Source organism: Rhipicephalus microplus, chromosome 6 (genome assembly GCF_043290135.1).
Source record: "Rhipicephalus microplus isolate Deutch F79 chromosome 6, USDA_Rmic, whole genome shotgun sequence".
Lineage (NCBI taxonomy): Eukaryota > Metazoa > Arthropoda > Arachnida > Ixodida > Ixodidae > Rhipicephalus > Rhipicephalus microplus.
In genome coordinates this window covers 81,861,922-81,885,904 of record NC_134705.1, presented here as the reverse complement: position 1 = coordinate 81,885,904, position 23,983 = coordinate 81,861,922, and the positions used below count along the sequence as shown (strand labels likewise).

The following is a 23,983-nucleotide window of genomic DNA, read 5'->3' as shown; positions in this document are numbered from 1 at the left end:
GACGACGCATCTTAAGACGTCTTAACAGAAGTCTGGCAAGTGCGTTAATAATAAAGGAAAAGCAAGTACGCAGCACAGAAAAAGATGAAAACCTAGCGAAGTTAGCGATGAGCGAAGAAACGCTCGATTGTTTCACGAAGGTGAGATCGTTGTGTCGGTATGAAGTGCCGCGTCGCACGTCTCAAACAGACCGCCCTCCTCCCCCCCCCCCCCCCCCTAGAAACAGTTCACGGCATATCCACGGAGTGCACAACGATGAGTGTGGCAAAGCATTCGTCACTACCTCTGCGCTTCCGTTTGTTCTTGCTTCCGTTCGTCCATGCGTCAAACTTGGGGGCGGTCTGTGCGTCCGTTCATCTGTGCGTTCACGTCCCCAGGATTCCGGCTCACGAGCAGGAGGCGCACTTTCCTGCACGGTGGGGGCAAGGCTGCGCGTCACTCTATGGAACCGGAGAGGAAAACGATAACTCCTCTCCCTTTTTGATTTTCTCATTGCTCTCGCGGTTTCAAGTAGCCACTGTATGCACCTTTCTTTTGCTGGAGTTGCAGTATCGTGGTTGCAATAGTGCGAGTTCCCTTGCTTATTAAATGATAATACACAGCGCCTATGGGCGCTCTCGAAAATATCGGCTGTTTTACCCCATTTAAATCGCTACCGTAGAGACGTGCTTGAAGATATCTGACTGCTTTCTGGGATTTAGGTACTGGCATATGTCTAGTTCATGATGGTATAGAGCGTGTTTGAATCGCGTGGTAAAAAACGTTCCCTGGCCAGTTTTGTTCAGGGTGCGACAGCCGCCAAGCCCTCGTATCTCCATCTAGGGTTGGGATGGTGTACTATACGGTGCCACGTAAAACTTGAAATAGGGTGCGCGTGAAAAGAGAGGATTCCTGTGGAAGGCACTTATGACCCCGCGAAACAATACTTAGGGTTCGTTGAGGTAAGTACTTGTAGTACAGCACATCAATAGGGTACTGTTAAAAAGGACGAAATGCACGTTTATGAACATCCAGCTTATGTACCACATAGACCCCTCAATTTACAGCACAATCTCGAGTTTTGCAGGTTGCGTGGTAGTTTTAGGTATCTATAAAATAGTTAAATTATGCTAATTAACTAATGCATCGCAGGTTAGGCTTTGAAATCACGAGTAATATTCACCGGGCGCGGTATTACAGATGGTGGTATCAACTCCCCGTCCGCGCTGCTTAAATTCGGCAGTACTCAGGGATCCGTCCTCGGGCCTTTTTTCAGTTTGTGTCAATAATGCCACGCGTGATATTCCAGGAAATCTAAAGCTTTTCGCAAATGCCTGTGCGCTTAAAAGTAGTTAACACATCCAGTGACCAGGTTCTTTTAAATAACTCTTAAGATTCAAGATTGGTGCACAAAATGACAGATGACCTTTAACGCGAGAGAAACTGTGGCGATAATCATAACCTGCAAAAAAGATCCATTAAAATTCCAATACAATCTAGGCAATCAATTCCTGTCATTTGTCTCACAGTATATGCACCTTGGTCTTGTGATCAGATCTAAATTAAGGTGAAACGAACATGTGTTTTATACTGAGAAAAAGGCTTTGAAAATACAAGGCTACCTAAGACAGGCACTCGCTAAGGCATCCGGCAAACCTGAAAGACTCCATGTGAAACGCACGTAATACCAATACTAGAACATTCAACGGCTGTCTGGGACCCGCACACGCCACCTAACACAGATAAACTTTAATCAATGCAGCGAAAAGCTGTAAAATTCATATTCAATACCTAAATGTGACACATCTCTGTCAGTTCTTCTGGTAGGCACAAAAGTAGAAACCCTGGAATGGAGACGTTATCGCAAAATAACCAAGCTGTTCTAACTCATATATAATAATGAGCTGGAAAAAAAAAAACAAATTATATCGAACCAATTTTGCACCAAGAAATGCGTGCCTCCAATCTTGAAAGAGTGACTGAGCCCCTATATACAGATGCCTTTTGTTTTTTTCCGAACAAGCAGAGAGTGGAACAATTCGCCACCAGAGATTCTTGAAAGTATTGACCTCAAGTAGTTTCTTCGTGCGTTAGCTGTTCCACATGGCTCATAACTACACCTTCTTATATATTACAGTGCACTTCATTTTAATACCCATCTTGATCAGTCTAATTTCTTGAGGTTCAGTTCCTTGCTTCTGCACGATTCTTCAATGCTTCGATTCCGCAATGTCTCACTTCTTAATATTGCCGACTTTGTTTTTCCTACAGTTGGTATTTGAGTTTTTTTTATTTTTACCCGAACAACATAACCAGTGGACACTGTTTTTATTTTATAGTTTTTGTGTTATTTAGAGTATTATGGCAATTCTTAAGATTGTGGACCATATTTCATGTCGTTTCTCTTTTTTGTTTTGCATTTCCAATCATCGCGCTTTCCTTCAACTCTCTCTCTACTGCTGCACCTCCTACACAATGTTGCATCCACTGTGCCACACACCCCAGCCCGAAGTCCAGCACTAGACTGGCAGTTTTTCTCTAAAATAAAAAACAATAAATAAATCCATTTCCTCTTTTTTATTGCGCAACTCTCCAATTTATTGATAGAAATATTAACAGAAGTACCGTATGTTTTGGTGTAAAAGTCGCGGTTTTTTTCTGAATTTTTCGTCGGTGCGACTTATATACAGTCAAAATCGGGTTTGATGCCGCGGCAGCCGCGGCTTCGGCCGCTTCGGCAGCCCGGATATCGCCGTGCGCCCCGCCCCGTTTTGCCATGCACAGAAACCACATTTTACAAGAAAATAAAAATAGTGGTAAATTAACTCCCTAGACATAACACAGCTGATGTAGCTTAGCACAGAAAATAAATAATCGAAGAGGGGGGAAATGTGCAGGGATTTTAAATTTTTTAAATGATGAAAGGAGAGTTTGGATTTCTAAGCCGCGTCCTTTGCCGTCACTTCCGTCCGCACTCGCCGCTGCAGCTTTGGTGCGCGTGTCGCGTGTGTTGTGCCAGTCGTAGCATGTGGCGTAGGCTTAGCGGCCTCAATAATCTGACAACAGCACCATGGCTCCACATGGAAAACAAAGTCGGCGAAGTTTCGATGCCAAATTCAAGCTGCGCGCAGTTGAATTTGCCAAATAACATGGAAATCGGGCTGCAGGAAGGGAATTCGATGTCGCCGAAAAAATGATCCAGGACTGGCGCAAAGCCCACAGCGTCCTCCGGACAATGAAGTCTACAGAGAAGGCCAACCGCGGCAAGAAGGCACGCTGGCCGCACCTAGAGCGTAGCCTGCGTACGTGGGTGCTGCAACAGAGAGTTGAAGGAAGAGGCCTATCAACAGTGCAGCTGCGCCTGAAGGCGAAGGCTCTGGCAGCGGAGACAAACGCTGTGGGGTTCAATGATGGTTCGTCGTGGTACTTCTGCTTTATGCGGCGGACTCGGCTTGTGATGAGAGCCCGCACTATAGTGTGTCAGAAGCTTCCTGACGACTTCCAAGCGCAGCTTCAGCTCATTCGTGCGGGAGGAAGTAGCGAAGAACAACATCACCGCGAGCCTCATCCTCAACATGGATGAAGTACCGTTGATCTTCGACAGCCCGCTTGGGAGAAGTGTCGCCGAGAAAGGCCAAAAGACTGTCACGGTGAGGACAACAGGCCACCAGAAGTCTCACTTCACCGTTGTGGATGCCTGCTGCGCAGGCGGCACCAAGCTGCCTGCCATGCTTATTTTTAAGAGAAAAACCTTGCTGCAAGGTATTTTCCCTCCTACAGTGGTGGTTCAAACGAACACAAAGGGTTGGATGGACGAAGAAATGGTGGGTGTGTGGCTTGACCGCTGGAAGAACCGAGGATTCTTCCACGTGAAGCCAGGAATGCTGGTGATGGATAGTATGCGGGCACATATCACGGACGTTGTACAAAAAAAAATTGGTTCGAAGAATTGTATGCCTGTAATTATACCCGGCGGCATGACCCAGATGCTTCAGCCACTCGATATTTCGGTTAATCGCAGCTTTAAGGCCGTCCTGCGACGTTTGTGGGAATCATGGATGTCGGAGGATGAACCCAGCTTCACTGAAACAGGGCGCATGAGACGCGCTGAGTTAGGGGAAGTGGCACAATGGGTGAGCAAAGCATAGAATTCAATATCTGACAAGATCATTGTGGCGGGCTTTCGCAAGGCCCGTTTGATCCCCTGCGTGACCGATGTTGAGTCAGAATCGAGAGAGTCGGAGGACGACAGTGACGTGCCGGAGTACGACGTGCCCGGAGTACAACCCGAAATAGTTGCTCTACTTGGCAGCGACTCGGAAGAAGACTTCGATGGATTTGATTAAACGCTGCTAGCCATCACAATAAAGATACTTCAGACTGAAAATATTGTGTTTATGTATGTTGGGAAGAGCTCGCACGCGTGTGTGCAAACAGCTGGAAACTTGCAAGCGCGACGGCTGCCTCTAGCATGAATTTTCGTAGTGCTTTCTCATGACGCGGCACTCGATGGCCGGGTGAGCAGGAGCGACTTGTACACGGGTGCGACTTATATACGTTTTTTTCCGAAAAACTGCCATTTTGAGGGGGGTGCGACTTATAGACCGGATAATACGGTAAGTTAAAAGAGAGAGATATGCTGAAAGGTGAGGAGGTTGAATTTTTTAGGAAATTACCTCGTTTGCATTGTGTGTCCATGTTAGCCATAAAACCAAGTGTACGTAACAGGGAACTGAGTTTATTACTTTCAAGAAAGGCATTTGCGTGCAGCACGGTCGAAATGTTCCAGGCGCTGGCTTTCGAGTCCACTGTGGGCCATAAAAGGAGCGAGAAGCACAAAGGGCAGGCAACCAGTGCGTGGGCGCACTGATTGCCCCGACAGTTCGTCTGTCACCGGGCGCGCAACATCAAGTATTGTGGGGGGGGGGGGGGGGGAGGGGTCAAGGGGGAGGGCAGGGCGCATCCTTGCAGCTGGCTGGAAGCGGCAATGCTCGGTCTATGCGTTTTCCGGTAGAAGACGCGATGGAGGGGCTTTAACTTCAACAAACCAAACCCCCGCTGAAACTTTTTTTTTACGATGGCCGCCCTTCATTGAGGCATTCTGTGAAACTGGCAGGCAAGCACCGGTTGTCCTTTGTGGAGTTACCGTCAACGCGAGGCGTCTTCTTTATCTGGTGTAACCTTTCAAGGCGAATATGGCAGAATGGCCGAGATGTGTGTTCAGAGATCGCAAGAAAACACGAAATTCTCCGCTACATGGCCCGTCCCGTCCGTTGTGAGTTGCTTAAAAAAAAAACTTGCAATGCGCTGCTGTAATGACCCGGCAGAGTATCTTGCAAGAGCACGTTTTAGCTCTACCACGTAGCGTTTGGCCTGTCCGTCTGTGGCTGGATGGTTCGGTGCAGATTTCACCACTTTGATGCATTTGTCACTCGTAGGATTTCTGTATTTTGGCTGACAGGAATGCGATTCCGTTTGAAACCAATTAGTGGGGTAATTTGAATGTTTGAACAACAATTGCAGGGTATCGATGGCAGCTGTCAATGTTGTTTTGTTCACATGGCGACTTTCGAATCATTTACTATAGGCACAAGAATAGAACAGCAGGGCAAATCTTGCGAACGAACCAGTGACGACGAATGCTGCTATCTCCTGGGATAATCACTTGACCAGTGACTACACATGGGCGATCATAGGTGAGTGTCTTCTTTTGAAAAAAAAAAAAAATTCGCCAGTTTCCTGACAAATGTACAATTTTAGCTCACGTGGTGTCCAATTATTTTCTCAAGTTGTTGAAAGCTTTTATAATAAAGTTCTGTAACATAGCCTAGGCTTCTATAAAGACAAGTAATGTTCATGAAGCTTTCATCATATTGTAGCTGCCTTAAGCATTTAGTTAGAAATGGTTCATACTTATTTATTGGTTTCTTTTTTATTTGTTTGCTGTGCCAGCAGTGTAGCCAGAAACTTCTTTCGAGTGGAGGCTTTACTGTTCTTTATCACAAGCCCCTCCCCCCCCCCCCTCACCCCAGCACTGCCTAAGCCAGGGTCTGTGCGATTTTTGCAGCTGAAGCGAGTTCCGACAATAATAAGATGCCCAAATTGAGCATACGTATGGTTTTATGCTTGAAAGAACTGAAAGAAGTTACTGCAGGAGTAATGTTTGGTCGGTGATGGGCTCTACATCATAAATAGAAAATTCTTGCTGAGGCTTGATAAGGACAAGAAATGAAAGTTCTTGTGAATACTTTATTTTTTGTTCTGTTTGAATCTATACAAAGTGCATTTGTTATTGAATACTGTGCTTGAACATACGTTCCTTACTTGTGTTATGATCTTGGCCTTTGCACCTATTTATAGGTATAATCTGTAAATTTGTATCGGGATATGTATATAGGTTGAGCACATTTTTTGGCGGCTTTTGTGTTTGATTTTTTGCACATTCATTTCAAATATGTGCACAATGAATGTCTAACAATCTTTGTATTTGTTAGGCACACTGTAGAAATAGATCACAATACAGTTTTGCAACATAACTTTTTCTAAAAAACGGGCTGCATCGTATTTTGCATGTGGATTTTTTACTACAGAACACAGCTCTATTGAGCCTATCACTCCACATAGGTACTTAACCTTATCGGTGGAAGGTATAGGAGAGGTAGTTCCACTTCTAAAATCAGGTAACAAAAGCTTAACAACTATCGCCCCATTTGTTTTACCAGCACGTGCTTCTAACTATTATATAATACTTCGTAATCAGAAGCATCCTCAATTTATTGAAAATAACATCTTTTCGCTTTCACAACACGGTTTTAGGAAATCAATCATGCGAGACTCAACCTGTACTTTTCACTATTTAATTCTTGATCGTTCATCATTCGCTGACTGCATTTGTTTCAGATTTTGCAAACGCATTTAATAAAGTGTGTCATAAACTTCTCATCCACAAGTTACAGAACTTAAATCTTGACATTAACCTATTAAATTAGGTCGGATGCTTTTTTGCTAATCACTTACAGTATGTTACCGCTGACAGCTACAATTATTAAATGTGCCATGTTACCTCGGGAGTGCCCCAAGAGTTGGTCCTTGGTCCTTTGTTGTTTCTAATAAATATTACTGACTTACCCTCTCAAGTAACTTCTGATATCCACGTTTTTGCTGATGACCGCGATACTTTTACAGAAATTACTTCAGACGACTATTGTAATCGCCTACACTCAGATTTAAATAAAATATTTACCTGGTGCAGCTTGTAGATAATGAAACTAAATATTGACTTATGTAAAGTCAAGCATATAATTCAGGTCACCTCCTCTCGGGTATACTTAAATAATCTCCCTTGAGATCAAGTAACCTCATACAATACTTAGGAATTCATATCACATCCAATCTTACTATACGCATGGGCTTCTAATAGTGCAATGGTGATGCCCCGGCGCCCTACTCAATCCAGGGTGTGGGAGGAGAATACCCATCTAGACAGACAGAAGTTTTTTGTTATCTCGTTGCACGCGAGCAAGGATTCGTCTCGAGGTAGATGGACTGCGAAGACAGCATGGTCCTCTGGCGTTGTCGTCCGCACAATGTAAATTCGGGGAATGCCTTCCTCAAACCACATGCCCACAAACGACACGCTTGGGGAAGAGGGTAGGATAGACACCAACCATGGTCGGAGGTTCAGCAGATTGTCTAAGGAAGGTGGATGAACATTTTTCTCTTTGCAAAGTCTACCGCCCCTTTTTTTCTTTCAGTAGTCGGCTTGACGAAGGGATAATCATTACTGCGGGAGCAGGTTTTTCTTACCAAAGTGCGATTGTGTGGACAAGTGCGGAGGAGTCAAAATCGTGTTCGAGTCGGATACGTGGCAGGATTCCGGCACTGCTTTCGGCAGAGATAACCACAGCATGCAGCCAGTGACCGAGTGCTTCCATTTTGGACTCGCTCGCTTTATATAAAGCCTTATGATGGCTGCTCTACGTCTCATCATATTTCGGTTATAATTTTACTGCGCATTTGCTACTGAACATTCTTTTTTGTGTATTCTCTGTCTATGGTGTGCCTGGATGCTCTATTCACTCGTGTTCTTACCGATGAAACGGGCACACGGGACAGGTTTTCTCACATGATTTATTTCATTACAATAATATCTTGAGATGAAAAATGCGTGCGTGCAGGCGTGTCTACCCTCTCTATATGTAAAGGTTATTGGATCTTGTGGTACCACTCAAGCCTCATGATGTTTATCAGGCCGCGTGCAGTAGTTTATTCGTGTTTTAGGCCTGTAAGTTATTACTGAAATATTTTGAATTTCTGCTTGAAGCTTATCGGCAATTTGATTGCCGGCCATGCGTTGCTAATGACTAACATTTCATTGCGAATCAACCTAACCTTATTTTTTGGTGAATGAGAGAAACATAGGATGAGGGATGGCTTTACTGTTGGTACCCATACTTTAACGTGTATTTCTTTTACATCTCCAGATTTTTTTTTTCGTAAATCATCGCCGGTATTACTAAAAAGCGCGATATTGTCTGCAGAACTGAAATAACAAAGATATTATACGTTAAGCCTTATAATTTTGTTTTCGTTCTACTTCTTCATTAATATGAAAGTGCCGCAAATCCAATTCAAGAGATTCTAACTCTTACTGAGTGCAACACCGATCATGATTTTCTTGCTTTTCTTGGGGCATACTGTGGTTGTGGATCGTTCAGAAGCACGTAATAAACTGTTACGTAGCATAGGCTGCTACGAATATGAGTATTGCTGATGACACTTTTTTTTTATCATATTGGTACTTCAGTCGTTGCCATAAGAGTCTGCTTATATGTAAATATTTGTGTTTGAAAGTAAATATGTAAATATTCGTGTTTGAAATCGATTGTGAAAATCGTGGTCACCAAGCTCCACGACCTTCACAGTACAAGCTGCATTTTAGCAGCCAGCACTACACAATTTTTTTATTTATTTTTGCTTTTCTTTTGGAGGTCATTAATTTGTGGAGTGAGAATTCTATAAGCTTAAATGTAAGCATTTTGATTGAAGTCTGTTGGGCTCGGTAGAAGATTTAAGAGGTTGGGAAGTTTGTAGAGGGCCTGGGGTGTCAGGAACGACTTGGTAACTTGCTCAGGATCTGTTTGTGTTTGTCACAAAAGCATCTCCGTGCCTTGTTTTGCCAAAGCTGCGGCTTCCCGTTTCCGACACGTTTCAAAAGCCGTGAACGTATACTGAGGAGATTGTTCCTAGAGAATATGGGTAAGATTTGGGTTCAAGTTTGTTGGAATGCTGTAAATGTGCGAGGATTCGCGCAAGGACCTCCTTCCGAAATTCCTCTCTGTTTCTAGAACAGAAAAGCTGTAGAAATCGATCATATGGTTGGGCTGCTCAAGGGCTCTACAAAAGCGCCGCGTTGCACTTCTGCCTTTCTGACGTCGTTCTTAAGTTGCGTAATTCAACGAGTGGGCGCTAAAGTTATTGCTGCCAGGCAAGACACACGTTAGCGCTCAGCGGCTGACTCCCACGTCAGGAACATCAGTCCAAGCCTGTCGGCTGCTTCACGGGCTTTCTGAACGGAAACATTCGCTTTTGCCTACGTAGCTGGCTGGACACTCAGAACATGGCAACTTGCAGACTACTCGCTGGTGTTGTTTCTTCCTTTGGTCGTGGTAACAAGCGAGTGAGTATCGAAGCAGGCTTGCGAACCACCTCAACCCCGGATTTTCCGAGAATCACGGAGAGCTCTTCACTGGCGACCGGCACATGTAGGATGACAATGCGCTTGGCTGGCTTCAACTATTTTTGCCAGTGGGGTGACCAGCAAAGGGAGGTTGTCGCATAGTGTGTCTTCCACGGGTCCCCCTACAGGGTACAGTGATCGTTCTCTACACATGGTGACGACCACTTATAATAAGAAAAATGCAGGCAAAAATGAAAAAGAAAAAAAAACAAAAGTCATCTAAATGCACAACGCTGGGTAATATTTTTGTCAGTCTGTACCTCACGAGGGGGCTTGACAAGAGTGTAAAGAGAAAACGTTTTCGTTGATAAATGTAAAACCTGGTTGCTAAGATGTATTAAAAGTGGCAAGCCAACTGAAAAAAAAAATGTTAGGAGTTATTTATGCTGTTGTATAACATAACTGAAAAAAATGCCGTAGGTAAATATTGCGTTACTGTGTTGCTTTCCAGCACTAAAACTCAGTTGTTCCTCCAGTAGTTCGTCCCGTACACCTCAGCACCAAGAATGTAACCTTACCATATGTAATGAATAATTTATTATGAGCGTTTAGTGTGGCAAAAGTCGCTTAAAATTTCTATTGCTTTCTGCAAAAGCTCTGGTACTTTGCAACTACACTAGTCTTCTTATTAGGGTAGGCAAATTAGAGGGAGCTCTGGTGACTCAGACTCAAAAGCTGACAACGACCGATTCCATGAAACAGACCTACCTATACGGTGAACAGTTTAAAAAGAAAAAAAAGGCAGGCTTGTCAAAAGAATGCTATTCTAGTTCGATGATGCATTTTATTGTCGCTTGCTTCCCTTTGTAACATTTACAAACTATAACACTTCGGGCGCTTTAGCACTATGGGAAGAAACGCGAATTATATAGCATTATTATATTAACAAATGTTATTGCTGAGACAGCCTATCGACTCGTTATTCATGTAATATATATATATATATATATATATGACTATGCTTTGTTTCCGCTTAGCTTGACGCATGTGTTCCGAGTTCGGAGAGGCCGTTGGCCAGGCTGGAAATGAACCTTGAACACTCTGCTGTTGAAAATAAAATGCTACATGTATCAAGCGTGTAATTCATCTAGATTTTCACCCTACACTCTTGTCTGAGCTTGGGAGGATTGAAGGTGTAACACTGTATGCGATGGCACCAAACGTGAACATAAGTTTTCTTTTTCTTGGAAGAAAAAATAAAAGCATATCGCTGCCAGTAATGACCTCACGTTAGCAACTAATGGAATATTATCAATCAATACCTGCTTTATAGACTAATACAATATGTTCTGCATCACTCTTTTTTTCTTGGCTACAGCATGGTTAGTGTTTCTGCCGTTGCCATATTTACACATACATCAGCAAGACCATTGAGTAAAAAGGTGGATTATCATCAATATTTTCCAATCTAATATAAGCAATAATTATGGTGCATTCACTCTTCAATCGCGAAATCAAGCTCTGAATTCTGACAACATTCGGGCGCGAGAGGTAGCACTTTGTACTTGAGATGGACACCTAAATAAACAGTGTGTGTTTAAAAATGCTCTTAAGATAAGCATGATAGCCTTCACATCGTACGCCAAGGACCTCATTCGATAGCTGCTTTATTGGTGCACAGGCCTTCAACACAAATATCAACAATGCGGAGATCGTTGCACATTTGCCGATCTGTTTCATAAAGCTTGTAATGTGCGCAATAACACTATAAAATTTCCTTTCATACGTCGCAATGAAATCTTGCCAGGTGAAGTGTTACATAAAAAAATTTATCTATTACTATTTTTAATATATCAAGACGATTGAAATGTGCCAAATATATAGATAAAGACACAATGGTTCTAGGTGTAGCAAATCTTTTGTGAAACACATGATGCTGCATAGTCTGGAGTTGCAAAGCTCGTTAATTAAATGTCAGGTAGTAGTACAAACACAATGAGGGGCACACTATCCCTTGAAGCAGGCATTGTTCGAAGTACAGGTTACGGAACTATACTGAGCACCTTATAAAATAAGACACCTTTAATAAGATGCCAGCAAATAAGATGTTAACACTAAATTACAAAAAGGTCTACAAAAGCCGCTCCTTCAGCTTACACTGTAACTGTGCTGTCTGTCTCGAGTACCTGCTGTTTTTTTCTTTATGGAACTATACTTTGCTCCTTTTGTACACAGACGCAAAGAATAAGCGCCACGAAGAAATAAGAAAGTGAAAGAGCTTCTGCAAGGGATCACTGGACAATACAATATCAGAGCGTCTACTATGTGGTTAACAAGCATATTCTTTTTCTACCCCATGACTAGTGTATTGAACATATTTATTATTACAATTTATTTAGAGTTACTACAATCACCATTTGGTGATTTCAGCAGGATGGTACATATACTTAGCGTTGCCAAAAACATGATGGTAAAAGTGATGCAGAAAAGTAAGCAGAGCTACAGTTGGAACTGAAACCACTTTGGTAGCTACTGTAAGAGTCGAGTAACAAGTTTTTAAGTGTAGTTCACCCTTCAGCCCCACCTATTTATTGGGCACCTGAAGTGATTGCATAATTTATGCAAAAATGCGTGTGCCTGATGCAATCAAGTATACAAAAGTATTTCAGGAGATATCTTTGCACCATTGAAATCATTTAAATTGTATGAGCTCTCTCATGTCTTTTCGGTACATTGTTGCAAAAAATCTAGTTTTTAATTAGAACTTTGCTGGCAATGTGAGAATTACTTACGTCCAGTACACTCGACACCAAGATGCAATTGGTGCACATTGTGCTCAATTTAGAATGAAAAAAGAAAACAAGAGGTGGCTTGACGTGACACTCTTCAAGCCCAATCATAGAAAAATGAAACTGGGACATGCTGGGAATCTATCAACAGCATGAAGCATGAGGAGGATCAGGGTATGATGAAATTGAACTGTGGACAACAGGCACGCTCTCTTCTAAGTATTGTTTTCTTTGTGGTGCTGAACACTATGTGCTACAGCCAACCACGAGAAACTTTTTCTCGGGTCAAAAGAAAGCACGCTTGTGTTTTATAAGGATATTAACCTAACAGGGCCAAAAGCAGCGCTCTTTCTAAGAGAATAGCAGAATGTGTGTACCTATATGTTCAACAAATTAATCCCAGTGTCCAGTATACCGGACATGGTTCTCCTGTGAAAATCGTTGTACTAACATCTTTCTTAAATTTTTCCATGTTTTTCAATAGCCTATTAGCTAAAAAAGAAGATTAAAAAACTTTGTTCTGCCTTACAAATAGTTCGGGTCAGAAAACAATATTGCTTAGCCACAAGCTAAGTATTGAACCTGATATTATGAATACAACAGATTACCTATGACGAGAAAAAAACTAAAGAATGTAATGCAGTTGGTCGTAGTTTCTTCGTATATAAATTATCTATGACTATATAAACTGTGAGCACTCGAATTCAACCGAGCCAAAAAAAGAAATAAGTCCTCAGTCTGAAAAATCGTTCATGGCTGGTCCAGACCATGTTCGCAAACTCTACACCGGCCGGCTCTTAAACGGCGTGAGTGCCCCGCCACGGTGGTCTAGTGGCTAAGGTACTCGGCTGCTGACCCGCAGGTCGCGGGTTCGAATCCCGTCTGTGGCGGCTGCATTTCCAATGGAGGCGGAAATGTTGTAGGCCCGTGTACTCAGATTTGGGTGCACGTTAAAGAACCCCAGGTGGTCAAAATTTCCGGAGCCCTCCACTACGGCGTCTCTCATAATCAAATGGTGGTTTTGGGACGTTAAACCCCACATATCAATCAAACGGCGTGAGTGGTGGTAGTGGTTAGAAGATAAGAAAAGGCACCTAATTTCTGCAGCCCAGTCGGGAGCACGGCGCAGTGCCTATTGGCGTGAGTAAGAATGCACTGGCAGCGGGGCGCCATTCTTTGGTTTCGGCAATGAGGGGCGGGCGAGAACAGGTTGAAAAGCGAAGCCATTTCCGTAGGGCACTCGTCAGCGTCGTGGTGGGAGGAGAAAAGAGGTACGATGGGGAAGGTTCAACTTTGTGAGGCACGTGGTAGACGTTTAAGTAACTAGCCCCTCGTGAACCGGAATCCTGGCCTCGTCCCTCCGTCCATATGCCCGTCCGTTGTCCTTGCATGTCCTTGCATACATCCATCCCTCCGCCCATCCTTCTTGTGAATACTCCAAATACCACCATCTCACATCTTTTCATCATATTTTCATCAAATAGAAGTACCGGCATCGACCGGACATTTCAAGGACTAAACGAGGGGTGGCACGGCAGGACTAGAGTAGCGGCACGCGCGCACTTTCTTTCGGCCTGCGCTTCTTGTCTAGTTCTCAGCTTTGGCCGCCTCCAATACATGGCACTGTGGCAGAACCCTCGCTAAACTTTGCTAAAATTAAAGAGGTTACTCCAACAGCGAGTTTAAAGTGGCAACCATTTTTGGTCAGACAGTGCTGAAAGTGCGTCCTTCTGATACTACTTTCGTTTAGTAAGCATCAAATTCTAGGGAAATTTATTGGAGGTTAAGTCCCCGATACACATCTCTAAAGGTTATTTAATCAGAAACAACTATTTTTTTATCTATGAGTAGCGTGCCGCTCTTCTTGCCTGGCCATGGAGGTGGCTACCTACTACTACAACGCACTATTTTCTCACCAGTGCAGGAGTGTGCATTGGCTCATGTTCAGCTCCGTTTTTTAGTGACAGTTTACTCAGGCGGTAAGAAAGAAGTCTCATGGCTAACCTTGATCAGACGAGTACAGTTAGTGTTCCGTTATGTTGACGACTTTTTAGTGATTTACCGCATCGATTAATCTGGCCCTCGGCGAACCATCAGTGACGTTTTTCGACGTGAAATGAAGCCACTGTAATTAACATCGAAGTTTGATTCTGTCGACAAGCTACGATGTGAAGACTTTGGAAATGTCTCTTTTTTTGGTTGACCATGTATATTGGCGGTACGCGCCGTGCTTAAAGAAGAGCCTTCTTTTTTTGTCTGCCCATTATAAGCTTGTCAAGTTATCATTCTTTTTCCTGCCTAAAGGCAGCTCTAACTTGCTCTTTTCATTACCGGATAGAATGCAGTTTTTTTATCCAAATTCACCACCTTCAACAAGCAGGTTTTCCTAATCCCTGCTAACTTCCATTGCCGAGACTCACATCATGTCACTAAGAGTGCCTGATAAGAGACAAAGCAAGTGCTACCTGAACAAGCCTCGTTCTAGCAAGGCTGTTATACCCTACGTACACGAAGTTTCCCATAGGCTAAAGAAGGTCGCTGGCAAAATAGGTGTAAGAGTTGTGTTCTGCGCACGGGACAAGCTCGCTGGGCTATGTCACAGGGTCAATAGCAAAGGACCTAAGAAAGAAGCATGCACTAAAAAACACGCTATGTGCCATGTTGAATGTGTTTTAGCGATTCTCTACAAAAAATTATTTACTTGTGGGCTCGGTTACATTGGCCAAACAGGGCGATGCATGAATGATCGGTTAAGGGAGCACGCTAACTTTCTAAAAGGCTCCCTTTCCAGCCACTTGGAGGACCATTGTAATAAGTCTTGTTGTCAGCCAATTCGTGACTAGTGTTTAATCATGGGGCGATATAAAAATCGATGTGAGTACGAGATTAGTGAAGCCTTCCCCATTCAACAACTTGGTGCTTCCTGTGTTAGCGTACCCTCAATTTTTCTTCATGGCTGTGAAGTTAGTTTTCTGGGGTCCACTGATATGACCGGTTCTTGATATGGTACGCCATATGGCGCATGTATGTGTATTTCTGCTTATGTTGCGTGGTTATGCACAGATTCTGTTTCCTCTATATAACAGTTTGTTTGGAATTAACTTTCGTTGTTGGTTGAGCGCTCTGTTCTCCTCTCTTCTATTCCCTCTTGTCGTTTGCGCTGTTAACCACTTCCTTCGTCTACCATGCGGCGCCAACCAGCCCAATCAAGCACTTTGTTAGAATCTTGGAGGTGTATGTGCCAGTGAAATTGCACTAATATTACTGAGCTTAAACACTTTACACAAGAACCTTCACTCAACATGCCGACAAAATGTGGTATAAAGAAGAGGAGCAGTACTTTTAAAATACCTCTCCACAAACCACACTGAAACGACATTCCGGTAAGTTCAGAAGGCAACTACGTGACCAAGAAATTCTTTTTCTCGAAAATATTCTACAGTTTCACTGTTTTGAATGCAGTAAATGAGCGCAATTTTTTTTTCAAATACATTTTTTGGGCTTGGCAACACCGCAACCATGGTCATGGCAACTCACCTGCGACACCTTTTCGTATTGCAGACGCTATTATGGTCTCGTGCCAGCCCATGTGACGACGTGCGGCCAGGTCACCCGCCGGAGGCCCTCCCGCTCCCGGTATGGATGCGCACTGCACGTGGCCCGACCTCGCCTGCTCAACCACATCCCCAACGAACACAGGATACCTCGAGTTTTCCGCATCAGCGCCCACTGCACGAGCCAATGCACTGGATATCGCCACCAGCTCACGTGGCCGCAACAACTGCTGATCTTCGAATTACGCCCTCCTTGCCACCGGAACGCATATATTCATGCAGGCCCGGCGTGGCCCCCATTGGGCTTGGCAACACCGCAACCATGGTCACAGCAACTCACCTGCGACACCTTTTTGTGTTGCAGGTAAAAAATCAATATTCATAGTATCCACGTCGTACTCGTTATGCGGCGCTCCTGGTGTTGCCAAGCCCAAAGTGCTGTTTAGAAATTGCAGTTGATTGTGCACATTTCATCAAACAGATATTAGCGCTGTCAGGTGACATAGAACTGAACCCAGGTCCTACCACTCATTCGGGTGAAGCGCATGCATCCGGTGACTTACTCTTGGTTCTTAAAGAACTCAAGTCTGGTCAAGTTTCCATGCTGCAAGAACTCAAATCCATTCAGCAGAAGCTATCCCAGAACGACAGCGCTATTAGAGAGATCAATAAAAGACTCACTAAAATAGAAAGTGATTGCGAATCGATAATGGGCATAAAAGAGCAAATCGACGATATCCGGTTACTTTCTGATAAATATGCAAAAGATATAGCAACTATCAGGGTGAGATTAGACGACTCGGAAGACCGAGCCCACCGTTCTAACCTCGTATTTTTTGGTTTTCCGGATTGCGATCCTGAAACATGGGCAGAATCTGAGACTTCAGTGCTTCAATTCTGCAGCAAAGAACTAAACACCACTATTGAACCTATGGAAATCGAGAGAACCCATAGACTCAGGAAATACCATTTAAACAAAAGCCGCCCGATCATCGTTAGACTAAAGATAAAGTTCTGTCGTGCGCCTATAAACTGAAGGGTTCCAATTACCGAATATCTGAAGATTTCTCCCTCAACACACTACAAGCAAGGAAACATCTTGCTGAATTCGGAAGAGCTCAACGGCAATCGTTCAGACTTCGACATGACAAGTTAATTGTTGGTAGCAATACTTACACGTACGACCACAACGCACAAAAGGTTGTACAGCGCCCTTTAAACGCTTAAGCCCCAGCCATGCCACTCCGCGAAGAAAGTCTCTTTCGTTTTTATATACCAACATAAGAAGCATCTTTCCCAAAGCCAACACTCTTCAAAGCCTAATTAATACAACAGAGTCTGATTCGTTCGCGATTACAGAGACATGGCTTAACCCTTCTATTACCGACACTGAGTTGCTACAGCATTTCCCAGATTTCAATGTGTTTCGACGTGATCGTACTAATAAACGGGGTGGCGGCGAACTAATAGGTAGCCATAAAGATCTTCAGTGTAGCGAAATTAAGACATCATCGTGCTTAGAAATCATGTTTGTTCTTTGTAATGCTTGTTATCCCCCCACAATAATCGGTGTTTGCTATCGACCCCATGGTAGTGACCCCCTTTTTGTATCTGAATTCCACGGGGCTATTCGCTCCTTAACGGAATCTTATAGAAATTTTCCGATACTTCTTTTTGGCGACTTCAATTTCCCGGCAATACCTTGGACTAACCTAGCATGTGTTACTTCCAAAAACAGTATAGAGGGCGATTTCGTCAATTCATGTCTAACGTTTGGACTTGCGCAATTAGTGGATGAACCTACGCGTGACAGTGATAACTCCCTTCATATTCTTGACCTTGTTCTCACTTCTGAGCCTGAAAGAGTGTCCCAGATGACGTTCCTACCAGGACTCAGTGACCACTTAGTGATCCATGCGTCCTATTCTTGTAAACTACTCCATTCAACAAAAACAACGAAAAATATAACACTTTGTGATAAGGGCAATTATTCCGCTATAAACTCAGATCTCGAACAATTCGCTGCTTTCTTTCTCATCGACCTTTCAAAGCGTTCGGTCGAAGCTAATTGGCTGCTTTTCAAAAACAAAATATTAGATCTATTCACCAAGCATGTGCCCACGATTACCATAACCAAGAAAAAGTCATCCCCGTGGTTTAACATCACATTAAAACGCCTAAAGACAAAAAGAAACGACTCTTTCGATTGGCAATGCGGTCCAATAGCGCATGTGCGTGCGCTGCAGAAAAAGAATTTGATAAACTTGCTAACAAAAAAAAACTTTTATTTTTTCACAAACATTGCCCGCTATGTTAAGCAACAACCCCAAAAAATTCTGGTGCACAATTAACCCCAGTACCTTCCAACCTTTAGTACTCCACAACGATGAAAATCATACTATTCCCGATCACGAGGCCGCCGAACAACTTGACAACTTTTTTTCTTCCGTGTTTACCGTTGAACCTGTCGATAACTTGCCTTCATTTCTTAATCTCAACCATAGTGAGATGCCGGACATCACATTCTGCTCAAACGGCATCGCAAACCTAATCGACTCATTGAAAGTCACATCTACATGCGGCATCGATGGTATCAACGCGAAAATGCTCAAAAACACGAAATAAATTGCTAGTACACTACTCTGTCATATTTTTCAGCAGTCACTATCATCAGGAGTGGTGCCAGAAGATTGGAGAGTGGGTAAGACTGTTCCAGTGCCCAAAAAAGGTCCATCTCTTTGCAGCAGTTATCGCCCCATTCCCCTTACTAGCGTTTGCTCCAAACTAATGGAGCATGTGATTTACTCTAACATCGTCAAGTTCTTAGTCAGCAATAACTATATTCATTCCAGTCAGCACGGCTTTCACTCAGGATTTTTATGTGACACACAACTAGCTTTATTTGATCATGATATCAGTTCCAGCCTCGACATAAATATACCTCTTGACGCCCTCTTCTTAGACTTTGAAAAAGCATTCGAAAAAGTCCCGCATCAACGGCTACTACTGAAGCTTTCTCGTCTAAACATTAATACAAATGTATTTAATTGGATTCACAGTTTCCTTACCAAACGCCGACAATTTGTGCATGCTAACTCCGTCTCATCTAGCCGTTCCTCTGTAATCTCTGGTGTGCCACAAGGTACAATGCTCGGACCATTACTTTTTCTCATTTACATCAATGACCTTCCATCAAACATCTCTTCAAGCATTTGCCTCTTTGCAGACGACTTCGTCATATACCGTCCCATAGCAAACAGCACTGACACTACTACACTTCAAAACGACCTCAATCTAATTGTTTCCTGGTGTGATAAAAGGTTAATGTCTTTAAACATAAAGAAAACTTCATTGGTATCTTTTCATCGCAGGCTTCATCACCAGTCAGCAGAATACACCATTTCTGGCACTGCAGTCTCACCCGCTGAATCATACAAATATCTTGGTGTCACATTTTCGAGTAACATTTCCTGGTCAGCCCACGTGACTAACATAGCCAACTCCGCGAATTGCACTCTGGGTTTCCTACGTAGACACTTAAGATATGCGCCCCCATCAGTTAAACTAATATCGTATGTCACACTTGTTCGTCTAAAATTAGAGTATGCATGTTCTGTCTGGGATCCCCACCAATCTCACTTATCCGACATTTTCGAATCGATTCAAAACCGTGCTGCGCGTTTTATCTACTCTGAATATACCTACAATTCCAGTGTTTCCAAACTCAAAACTCGTGCTCACCTTTCTAATCTAGAATTACGACAACACATATCTCGACTATGCCTTTTTCACAAATTTTATCATGCCTCCATCGAAGTTCCAGCCATCCTGCCAGTCCATCGCTCATCAAGCCGCACAAACCATTTAAGCGCAGTGTATCCTCCACCAGCCCAAAGTACTGCACATCTTCGCTCATTTTTTGTGACAACCGCACGGGACTGAAATCGTCTGCCTACAACTACCGTGCACCACTCCGACCTGCATCAATTCAAGATTGCCCTCGAATCACTTTTTTTATTCTGTAATTATTACCCATCCCTCATGTAATACCCTAGCTGGGGCTTTTGAGGTATTCAAAATAAATAAATAAATTTGCGATGTTCGCTAAAATAGCTGGGATGTCTGGCGTGGAATGACCCATTAGTGAATTAACCTTTTAAGTGAAAGGCATCTAGGCTGTCTCCACTTTCTCATACAATTCTGTTAACATTATGCATCTGTACAGTTTTCTACATGCACTGCTGTTAATCTTATGGCGAACTGATACTCATATCGGAAAAAAAAAAGGCATATAGGTCACATAGCTTGAGATGAAGCCTTTTCCATCAGAGGAATGTTCCTGAAATGCGCCAGATATTTGTTGCACCCTACGAGTAGTGTCGTCCACCACTGCTGCAACCCTTTGAGTGAGGTCGTGAGCCCGGAACAGCTGCTTTCAAGTTGTGATAAAGAGTGCACTGCATCGTCCGCACCCAGTCCATAGTAGCAGACGCAGTGTGCTTTCCTTTCAACATTATGCATTTAAGACATGGACAACATACAACTAAGCATTTAAAAATACTGGGAACAATCAGAACCTCATTATTATGTATCATATAATAAATACCTCTAGCTTCCCCACTTCAGCTTTACCACTATTCACTTTTACGTTTACAAGCATCTGTGCCTATTAGTGTACGAATGAATGCAAACGCCATGTTTGAGTCTACACCATGGTGGTGGTGAAAAAGTGCTTCTCTCTTAAATCATGCACCTACCAAGAAGTTTGAAATATGCCGGGATGCTCAAATTTCAGCATTCATACCAAGATTTCTCGCTTCGCTAGAATACCCTAACCAATAGGCCCTACAATGGATGATACAAAAATATATAAACCAATTCAGACAGAAAAGTAACAATATATATCAGTTCCTTTGAAGGATTCTTTTGTAGCTATGTACACATCACAGATGTACAATCTACTGTGTGAAACTATGAAACTAATGTAAAGCATAAAGCAAGCCCCAATCTGAAAGGATCAACAGCACTTATAAAATGACAAGTGCTGCTGCAAACACAGCACTGTGTATTTGTGGAAGCTCACCTCTAAATTTCTTTTCCAGTTACATAAATTTAGTATACTGGATAATTTTACATTACGTCTTTCACAGGTTGCTTAATGATTGATTTGTGGGGTTTAACGTCCCAAAACCACCATATGATCATGAGAGACGCCGTAGTAAAGGGCTCCGGAAATTTCAACCCCCTGGGGTTCTTTAATGTGCACCCAAATCTGAGCACACGGGCCTACAGCATTTCCGCCTCCATCGAAAATGCAGCCGCCGCAGCCGGGATTTAATCCTGTAACCAGCGGGTTTCACAGGTTGCTTATTGGTCAACAAAATTATTACTTTAGGCCACGAGTAAAACTGACTACCCTCAAAAATCAATAAGACCACCACTGCTGCGACCCTTTGAGTGAGGTCGTGAGCCCGGAACAGCTGCTTTCAGGTTGTGATGAGTGCACTGCATCGTCTGCACCCAGTCCGTAGTAGCAGACGCAGTGTGCTTTCCTTTCAACATTCTCCATTTAAGACATGGACAACATTCAACTAAGCATTTAAAATACTGGGAACACTCAGAACCTCATTATGATCTTCTTCTTTGAGTGCATGCATAAGCAGCTTTTTCGCAGTGGAAATTTTTTCAATTCATAAAAACAGCCATGCAACAGATAATGTATCACAAGTTGAATATATGCTCTATAAGCTCTGAACGGCTGGACGATAAATATGCATGCATTTTTAAAAATGCACGACTTATTGCTGAAGTAGCTAACAGGGATATATGCATGGAGAGTTTATTAGTTGGATCAGTGTGTTTACATTCGTAAGGATGAAACCTGCACAGAAAAACTGTATGAAACAGACAAGAGCTGTTAGGTCTGCCTGCTTTCATCCACAGTCACCTGTGTCATCATCCTTATTTTGTTTCTCGTGAGCGTGTTCTTTGATGGTTAACTGTGCCTACACCATTATCATCTGTGCTGTATCAGTGTAACAAAGTTTTGTGTGGGTGTGTGTTGATACACTTTGGCTAAGCTTTCATATGTAACCGCAGCGCCAAAGCCATACACCAAAATACATAGAAATATTCTATTCTGCAATATTCTATGTGCCGCACTACAACGATGGAAAAATGCAAAAAGATATGTGCAATTGAGTGTGGCTGTTCAAGCCCTCATTAAAGCAGACCATTATTTCTATATCCTGATTATCTACGATATACTAGTATAGATGTAAAACAAAACTAACAAGGCATGAAGAAGCGCAAATCGCTGACCAAACAAGGTACATATAAATTATTTGGTTAGCTGCACGATTTTTAACAAAACACATGTCACGCCGCTGCAAAGCACAGGCATGAAAGGGGTACTGATACAGATTTTAAATATTTTTGAATTGTTGCTTTAAATAGCGTTTTTATTCGCATTATAAACGCACTTTTAACTTCTGTCATTGAAATCTGGATTTCTTTCTTTCTCCCGTGTAATAAACGCCCCCCATTTATTCACTGCAGTCCCGCTAAATGACAACTGGCACCTCCTTTCCCGTTGATCTGTTTCGTTTCTTTATTATTATTATGACATTCCTTTCGCCCACCTCGGCGGCTCGCTCACCCCCCCCCCCCCTTTTTTTTTTTTACCGTGCGCCCCAGCGAGGTTCACAAACGCTGCGACTGTTGCGACATTGCAGCTTATAAGCACACAGCGAGCGAATGTCACGAAGCTACCGGCGCCAAGAGACGGTCGCTTCCTGCAAATACGAGTGTCACGGGCAAATCGGGAGTTGGCAGGCAGGTACGCACTTCAGCACTTCGTTGTTCGCATGCAAGAAACCTTACCTTTTTAGCAATAGCACGAAATCCAAAAGCGTTCTCCATGCAGCTCCCAGCGTACACTCCTTTGAATGCTTGATCGGAAAGACTCTGCTTGCGGCGTGCGCAAGCTTCAACGAAAGCCGTTAACAGAGGACACACACTCCGCCGCACCGAAGTTGTTCTGTACTTGCCGACGCGCCACAGATTGCAGTGACACGCACTGTATTATCCACTGTAAGCGAGAGTTAAACCGTGCAACCGTGCAAGTACACATCCTGAACAATGCAAGTGAATAGTAAAATAAACTACCACCGTCAGCCTGCACGTCGCCGGACCTCGCCTGCTCAACCACATCACCAACGAAGACAGGATACCTCAAGTTCTCCGCATCAGCGCCCACTGCACGAGCCAATGCACTGGATATCGCCACAGAACACCTACCAGATATCGCCACCAGCTCACGTGGCCGCAACAACCAACCAATTCAAAGTCTGCCTGTTGATGATGGCGATGCCCAGTTGCCCCGAGACCTCAAAACCGAAACCGAAAATTGTAGCAGCACGATATAATTTCCAAGCTATGTGACGCCACCAAAATATAGTGTACTATTTTATGCTTGACAACATATTTATTTGCTATCAGACCTTCAATGTCTTTTTTTTTGCCACTGACGTGTACAGGCGCCAAATGCGTAGCTTTCGTAATGCACATTTTTTTCTTTCCCCGAGTGTGGCGTCATTGTGGTGATGTTTCGACATTTTGGAGTCGAAATTTGCTACATGTGCAACATAGATATAAATAAAAAGTAAGAGAAGGGCGACGGGGAGATTGTTCCATATTTGACACATCTCCACCCCTTTTTTTTTATGTTCGTTTGAGGAGCTTCTTTAATTCAAAATGGGGCAAACCTAGAACCGAAACAAGCTCAACTAACGCTGCCTTGGCATGTACATGCTATCAACGTTCTTCTAGAACAGTAATAATTATAAACAATGTTTTAATACTACTGTTTTAGAGGAAAGATTAAAGTATGTATAAGCCAATTTAGTGTCATTTGAGCTACTTTCGGGTCAGAATTTGCCCAATTCGCAAAAAAAAAAAAAGGAAAGCTCCCGATTCGGAAC

At 43.2% G+C, this 23,983-nt stretch overlaps 1 long non-coding RNA gene across 2 annotated transcripts in view; it reads right to left on the bottom strand.

Moving 5' to 3' along the window:
* LOC142765337 (uncharacterized) overlaps window positions 1-23,308 on the bottom strand; it is a 144,834-nt gene extending 121,526 nt beyond the window's left edge. Inside the window, exons 1-3 of one of the 2 annotated variants that reach the window (XR_012884195.1) lie at window positions 22,884-23,308; window positions 15,985-16,176; window positions 284-409 (exon numbers count right to left, since the gene is read on the bottom strand). This is a non-coding gene — a long non-coding RNA (uncharacterized LOC142765337). The remainder of the gene's footprint in view (window positions 1-283; window positions 410-15,984; window positions 16,177-22,883) is intronic. The other variant, XR_012884194.1, reaches the window with a different exon arrangement.
* Between the last annotated feature and the right edge of the window lie 675 nt (window positions 23,309-23,983).